An 8,701-nucleotide genomic window follows, 5' to 3' on the forward strand; every position below is an offset into this window, starting at 1 on the left:
GAAGGGGAAAAGTAGAGATATTAAAGATAGAAATAGAGCTCCAGGAGCGGCTTGGAATGCGGCATCTTCGGAGTGCAGCCTTGCGTGGCCCTGTGGACCTGCTTTCTCACCGGTGTCGCAAATTGAAGCATCGTGGGGGATCGAGACAGCGGGTGCGGCTGTTGGAGGCCTCTGCACTCATGCGATAGCTCTCTCCCTCTCTCTCGATGGTGTGAGAGCTTGCTGCTGATTTTCGAGTTGGGGGAAATTCGAAATAAAAAGTGATGCTGTAGGCTGTAACATCGAAATAGCAAGCTCTCCCTCTCTGTGTCCCCCTCTCACTGTGGAAGGAGTGATATATATATATATATATATCTCTCTCTCTCTCTCTCTCTATCTATATATATATCTATATATATCTATCTATATATATCTATATATATATATATATCTATATCTCTCTCTATATATATATCTCCCTCTCCCTCTCCCTCCCTCCCTCTCTCCCTCCCTCTCTCCCCCCCCCCTTGTGGGTGACAGAGAGAGCCTGCGGGATGTCGAACTGTTGGGATGCACACTAGTTTTTGAAGGACTGTAGACCACGGTCTCTGTTTGGGGATTTGCATGGTGGGATTGCTGATGCTCTCTGCTGGAATGAAGAGGGAGGGCTGCTGCTGCTTGTGCCTGGGAAGGGGAAGAAGGGCTTTGGGGTTCTGATGTTTTTTCTGTCATTCATTCCTTGGGGTTTTTCTTCCATTTCGAGGAAGTCTGCAGTGAGTAAGAGTTTCAGGCTGTACACTGTATACAGTCTCTGATATTAAATGGAAGCATTGAATTACCAGCTAATTTCCTCGACTGGAGGTGCAACTGATGAAAATTACCAGATGTAGAAAAAAGAACAGTACAGGCCCACCGGCCCATGAACTTGTGCCAAACTTTTGATTTACTCTAAGTTCAATCTAACCCTTCCCTTCCACATAGCCCTCCATTTTTCTATCATCCACGTGCCTATCTAAGAGTCTGTAAAGTGTCCCTAATTCATCTGCCTCCACCACCACCTGCTGAAGTGTGTTCCACACACCCTGCACGCTCTATGTAAAATCTTATCTCTGACATCCCTCCCGTACTATCCTCCAATCACCTTCAAATGATGCCTCCTCATTCCGTGAGCTTCTTACGCAGCTGAAATATTAGGTCCTGGCTCCTGGACTCAATCTCCCAACTAATGTAAGCCAACACATTTCCAAAAAAATATAGTTTTAACCTTTTATTTTTTCATCTTATTATTGATATATTGTTTAGCTTTGTTAATCAGTTATTTGATAACTTAATTCTTATTGTACATATTGACATGTTGACTTGATTAATGTAATTTTGTTGATTTTCAATAATAATTAATAAAAAAGACTTAAAAAATGAAAATAATGTAAGTCAACACATCACAGTGCTTTTTAACAACCCCATCAACTTGTACAGCAACTTTGTGGGATCTATGGATGTGGACCCCAAGGTCCTTCTGTCCCTCCACACTGATAAGAGTCCTACCATTAGCCCTGAATTCTGCCTTCAAATTCAGCCTTTCCAAGTGAATCACTTCACACTTCTTGGGATTGAACTTCATCTGCTATTTCTCAATTATGCTCTGCATCCTATCAATGTCCTGTTGTAACTTTTGACAACCTTCTACACTCTGGGATCTTTCAGGGAGACTTCACGTTTGAAATGGTTATTTTTTCCCCTCAGATCACTTAAACCTCTCTCTGGCAGGCATCGAGATCCCCACTAGCTATCGTTAGTGGCCGTAAGCTTCTTACCAGCCCTCTCTCACCGAGGAAGCGGGAAAAGTAGTGATCTTCCATGTGGTGGGACAGGTAGGAAAATGGCAGATGGAATTTAATCCTTTAGAATTTCTGAGGAGTGAAAGGATATTGGTATAACTGTCTAATAATCCTTGCAAACAGCAACACAAGTTCAGGGTTCAAGGCCTGGAGTTCAGAGTCGTGATCAGCAGGTCCTGGGGTCAATAGCGAAGATCGAAGCCTGAAAGTCGAAGACGGAAGTCAAGCTCCGATGTTCAAAGCCCCTGGGTCAGCATGTCTGGAAATTGGAGGCCTGATGTCTGCAGATCCACTGGAGGCCCGGAGACGGCCTGTCCTCCGGTTGAAGGCCTGACTGTGTTTGCAAATGGGTGGGAGGAAAGCACTTGTTTTGCTGTTGGTGTTCTTTGTTGCTGCTGTTCTGTTGGCATTGTCGTTCTGCTGAAAATGACAGGCATGTTATGTTGGCACCAGAATGTGTGGTGACACTTGTGGGCTGCCCCCTGCACAGCCTTCAGTTGTGTTGGTTGTTAACCCAAATGACGCATTTCACAGTGTCTTTTGATGTACTATACGTGTGACAGGTAAATGAACTTGAATCTAAATCTAAGGTGGTTAAGATAGGAGACTGAGCGGTGATCTTACAGAAGTGAGTTATAGATAAGGTGAGTGCACACAGTCTACGTCCCAATTCAAGAACTGGAGCACATAGAGGAGAGAGATTTAACAATCAACTTTCTTTATGTTGAGAGCAGTATGTACAGTATATGGAATGAGTTGCCAGAGCAAGTGTTGAGGCAAGTACAATAACAAGCTTTAAAGTAAAATTGGACAGGTACATAGACAGGAAAGGTTTAGAAGGATATGGCTCAAATATGACTCTAGATGGGATGGGCTTTGTGGTCAGCATGGACTAGTTGGGCCAAAGGATCTTTTTTCCACACTGTATGATTCTATGTGGTTTTGCTTACATGATGTCATTGTAGTAGAGGGGACGCAGATATTCACCAGATTGTATCTCTGAGATACCTATGTCCAATTGGGCGCTCATGGCTGAAATGAAAATGCATGATGCGTGCCGTGCTTGTCAGCGTGAATACTGTCCGCAGCTAACTCAGTATTGCAGGACACCAGTAACATGCTTGGAAATCCACATTCACAATAATACAGTGACAATGTTGAGCTTATTGTCATGGGCAATGGAAACCCCTACTTACAGCAGCGTCACATCAAAGAAGCTGCAGTATGAACTGGTTCTCAAGTAATCACAAGTGAACACTGCTGCTGAGGACAATGTGGAGGGTGCATGTCAGGGATTGCCACCCTCTCTGATCTCTGCTCTTCTGGTTACCAGTGCGAAATCCTAGAAAGTATAATTAGAAAGAGAATGCTTGAGGTGCATCAGCAACTTCATGACATGTGGACAGATGCCACACAGACAGAGAGACAAGAGAGTGTGACACAACATCCTCCAAGTCAAATGAGTCGATGCAAGTGACGACCATGACAGATACCTGTGGCCTACTGCCCCACTGTCAAAGCAAAATGCTTAATGATACCTCTGTAAACCTTTCTCATGACAAGCAGTGACATTTCCAATAATCAAAGACATTTCATTGATCAGATGGCCTGAAGTGTAGATTAAATTATGAGGACACTCAGTCCTCGTTTATTGTCATTTAGAAATGCATGCATGCATTAAGAAATGATACAATGTTCCTCCAGAGTGATATCACAGAAAAGCAGGACAAACCGAAGACTAACACTGACAGAACCACATAATTATAACATATAGTTACAGCAGTGCAAAGCAATACCATAATTTGATAAAGAGCAAACCATGGGCACGGTAAATAAAGTCTCAAAAGTCCCCGAGTCGATCGACTCCTGGGTCCCCGATAGCAGGTGGCAAAAGGGAGAAACTCCCTGCCAATGCTTTGGAAGCAGCCGACCACAGCCGACACTGAGTCTGTCCGTCCGAAAACTTCGAGCCTCCGACCAGCCCCTCCGATACGGCCTCCCGAGCACCTTTGACCTCGCCCGGCTGCCAAAACAAGCAAAGCCGAGGATTCGGGGCCTTCTCCTCCGGAGATTCTGGACCACACAGTAGCAGCGGCAGCGAAGCGGGCAGTTCAGAAGTTTCTCCAGATGTTCCTCAGTACTCTCACATCTCAGTGTACCAACTGTTGTTGAGCGAATGATATCGGTAGCTGTAGAGAGGAAAACAAATCTAGATAGAAATAAATGGAAGGTCCAAATGCATGAAGGGTGCTGTTACCTTTGCCCAGTTACAGCGCCCTAGAGGATAGTGCACAGGCTTCTCGCTTGCGGATGTGCGAGGGGTTTTCTGATCTGGTCTCTCAGTGGGTGGGTCGTGAATTAATCAATCCTTATAATTACTTCTCTCCTATCACTGGATAAACGTTCGAAGATTTCAGAGTATCTGATGTCTTGTAAACCACTGTAACTCAAAGTCTGAACACACAAGGACATCCTGCAAAAGACTATATTGGCATATTAACATTCTGACCAATAGTCAACGTAACCACTGCTGAGATGGAAGAGTTTCAGGGGTAGAGGTGTCATACGGAGACCCAGGGGCAGAGAACTGGCTTGCCTACAGAAGGCAAAGAGTGGTTGTAGATGGGTCATATTCTGCATGGAGGTTGGTGACCAGTGGTGTGCCTCAGAGATCTGTTCTGGGAGCCCTTGGTGATTTTTATAAATGACCTGGATGAGGAAGTGGAGGGATGGGTTCATCAATTTGCTGATGACACAAAGGTTGGGAGTGTTGTGGATAGTGTGGAGGGCTGTCAGAGGTTACAGCAGGACATTGATAGGATGCAAAACTGAGCTGAGAAGTGGCAGATGGCGTTCAACCCAGAAAAGTGTGAAATGGTTCATTTTGGTAGGTCAAGTATGACGGCAGAATATAGTATTAATGGTAAGACTCTTGACAGTGTGGAGGATCAGATGGATCTTGGGGTCTGAGTCCATAGGACGCTCAAAGCAGCTGCGCAGGTTGACTCTGTGGTTAAGAAAGCATACGGTGCATTGGCCTTCATCAACAGTGGGATTGAGTTTAAGAGCCGAGAGGTAATGTTACAGCTTTATAGGACCCTGGTCAGACCTGACTTGGAGTACTGTGATCAGTTCCGGTCACCTCACTACAGGAAGGATGTGGAAATTATACAAAGGGTGCAGAGGAGATTTACAAGAATGTTGCCTGGATTGGGGAGCATGCCTTATGAGAATAGGTTGAGTGAACTTGGCCTTTTCTCCTTGGAGCAACGAAGGATGAGAGGTGACCTGAGAGAGGCGTATAAGATGATGAGAGGCATTGATCGTGTGGATAGTCAGAGGCTTTTCCCCAGGACTGAAATAGCTAGCACGAGAGGGCACAGTTTTAAGGTGCTTGGAAGTAGGTACAGAGGAGATGTCAGGGGTAAGTTTTTTACGCAGAGAGTGGTGAGGGCATGGAATGGCCTCAGGCAATGGTGGTGGAGGCAGGTACGATAGGGTCTTATAAGAGACTCCTGGATAGGTACATAGAGCTTAGGAAAATAGAGGGCTATGGGTAACCCTAGGTAATTTCTAAAATAAGTACATGTTTGGCACAGCATTGTGGGCCGAAGGGCCTGTATTGTGCTGTAGGTTTTCTGTGTTTCTATGTCGTACAGAGACCCAGGAGCAAGTTGCAAAGTTCAGGCATACCCTTGCATATCCCTAGTGGCCTAATGGGTAAAACACTACACTCTGAAATCAAAGATTATGAGTTCAAGTCCTTTCTGAGTTGAAGTAAATTTTGCCCAGATAACCAAGACTAAAATACTCCCTTTAAACAAAGCTAAAATAAGTGTTAGGCAGGGGCATTTCTTGCAGTTTACCTAGTCAACTCTTGCTTGGCCCTTACTCACTCTGTGACTTATTTTCCAATGTAGTGTGTTGAGAAGACGGGGTCCAACACTGGTTCTGCCATTTTCCACAGGATCCTACCACCAAGCACACTTTTACCTCCCCACCTCTCTCCGCTTTCAACAGGTACCACTCCCTCTGTTATTCCCTTGTCCACTCATCCCTCGCCACTCATCTCCCTCCTGGCACATACCCCTGCAAGCGACAGAACCACTACAGCTGCCCACTCACCTCTTCCCTCACCTCCATTCAGCACCCCAAATAGGCCTTCCAAGTGAGGCAGCACTTCACCCGTGAATCTGTTGGGGTAGTCTGGTTCTCCCTACGCGGCCCCTTCTATACCGGTGACACCCGATGTTATTTAGGGGACTGCTTTGTTGAGCATCTCTGCTCCATCTACCAGAAGTGGAATTTCCCTGTGACCAACCATTTTAATTCCTATCCCTGTTCCCGTTCAAACATATCAGTCCATGGGCTCCTCTTTTGCCATGATGAGGCTGTTCTCAGGGTGGAGGAGCAACACTTCATATTCTAAACAGCCTCCCACATGATGACACAATCTTCGATTTCTCCTTCCGGTAAAATTACTGTTTCCTTCTCCACCCCCCCCCCCCCGCCCCTCTCTTTTCTTCTATTTCCCACTCTGGCCTCTGATCTCTGCTCCTGACCTGGCTTATCACCTTCTCCCATGGTCCACTCCACTCTCCTATCGGATTTCGTCTTCTCCAGCCCTTCACCTTTCCTACCCACCTGGCTTCACTCATAACTTTCTAGCAATCCTCATTCCTTTAACCCAACCTTTTTATTCTGCTGTCTTCCCACCTCCTTTTCAATCTTGACGGAGGGTCTTGGCCCAAAACGTTGACTGTTTGTTCATTTCTACAGGTGCTGTCTGACCTGCTGAGTTCCTCCAGTATTTTCTACGTGTTGCACTGGTAGTTCATTGTGTTTCTGCTTACTGAGCTTCATGGTGTCCAGCCTTCACCCTCCCCCCCCTATACCCTGCTCCATCTGCTCTTCTCCTCTTTCCACTCTTTCCCTCTCGGTCTGCCTCTATTATTCACTTGCTGCTGATCCCCAACTCCAAAGCTCCTGGACACCACTCCCACCCCTCCAGTATCACCACCCCTCTTCTCCTCTCTGTGCTGGCCATCTCAGCTCGTCACTCGCAGCCCTTGCGCAGGATTTCGAACCAGAGCGTTGACCTAAAATGCTGACAACTGCTTGACCTGCTGCATTCCTCCAGCCATTTTTGTCACCCGGGGACCTCTAATTCTGGCTTCTGTTCACCCAACAGCACAGACAGTATCAGAAATTTCAAAAACTTGATCGATTTGTGTTATCAAGGGTATTAAAATGTGTGAAAGTGCCTGCTGAATAGAGATAAGAAGCACATCAGTTGTAATCTAAGATGAATTATTATACTTCCTTGAGAGGTGGGCTGACTGCCTCAGTTCCTATCTATATTAATGCAGTATGAATAAATAAATACAACATCAGTGTAGGATAAATTTGATCCTATATGAAATGTATTGTTCTCAGTGACATGATAACCTTGAATGAACTCAACACACCTCTTCAGATCACCCCATATACCTCTATCAATGCCCCACATAATTTTAAAAAAAAGGTCACCCCTTCAGCCTCCTGTGCTTGAGAACAGTCCCAGCCTATCCAATCGCTCCTTGTAACCAAAGGCCTCCATTCCAGGCAACGTCCTGGAGAGTCTCTTCTGCACTCTTTCTAACGCTACCCCATCCTTGCTATAGTGTGATAACCAAAACTGTACACCATATTCTAAGTGTGCATGAGAAATGCTTTAGAATCATATGGTCATACAGCATGTGAACAGGTTCTTCGGCACGACTGGCCCACGGTGAAGGTGTTGCCCAGCGAGCTGGTCCCAACTGCCATCTGGCCCATAGCTCTCTAAACCCTTTCTGTCCATGTGCCATCTGTGTTTTGTTGCTTGTTGTGTTCTGTGGTATTCTGCCGAGCATTGTGGACATTGTTGGTGTCAGAATGTGTGGTGACACTTACCACACATTACAGTTGAGATGGTTGTTGATACAAATGATGGCGGAGCTTAGTCACAATGGCGCTAAGCAGTGACTCCTTTGCTCTATTGCCATCTTTAATATCTGTATTTTTCCCTTTCAGGGTTCTTTTGAAGACCTGACCTGGATTGCATGCTGACTTTGGTTCTTGCGGGAATGACACCCGCTCTTGGGTTTCACAACTGACCGTTTTTCAACACGCCAAGGACGCGGTCTAAGAGCTTAGCCACTTAGAGCTCAACCACTCTTTCCAACAGCTCATTCCAAATACGTACCATCCTTCACATCAAGAAGCTGCCCCTAAAGGCTCTTTTAAATCTCTTGTTATGTAAAGTTGCAACTTGATGCCCCAACCTAAGAGCCCTGTGTAGGAAGGAAAGCAAACTAAATGTCTTCATTACTACCCTACCCAGCACTTTCAGGGAGTGATGCATTTGCACCCCAGTATATCAACACTTCTGTGGTCTTTGCCTTCTGATGTATTTGTTCAGCCAGCAATAGATGTCCCAAAATACATTACCTTATCCTTTTCTGGATGAAATCGCATCTGCCACCACCCCACCCTGAGAATCAAAGGAAGTCTGCTTTAAGCTGTCAGACTCCATCTAAATGAAAATTAAACAAAAAACGTAGACATTAGAAATCTGAAAATTAAAAAGAACAGAAAATTCTGGAAGCACTCAGCATATCAGGCAGCATCTAAATAATTCAAGATTAGCTTTTTTGGTCACATGTACACCGAGATACACAGTGAAGTGAGTCATTTTGTATCACAGATCAACAGGTATCACCACATTTTCAGCGCACACGGTTCACGAGCCCTAACCCGTACATGTTTGGAATGTGCGAGGAGACTGGATCATCCGGAAGAAACCTGCAGGGTCAGGGGGAGAACGTACAAACTCCTTAGGGGCAGGGATAAGACTCCTGTCG

The sequence above is a fragment of the Mobula hypostoma genome, chromosome 15, assembly GCF_963921235.1.
Source record: "Mobula hypostoma chromosome 15, sMobHyp1.1, whole genome shotgun sequence".
Taxonomy (NCBI): Eukaryota; Metazoa; Chordata; class Chondrichthyes; order Myliobatiformes; family Myliobatidae; genus Mobula; species Mobula hypostoma.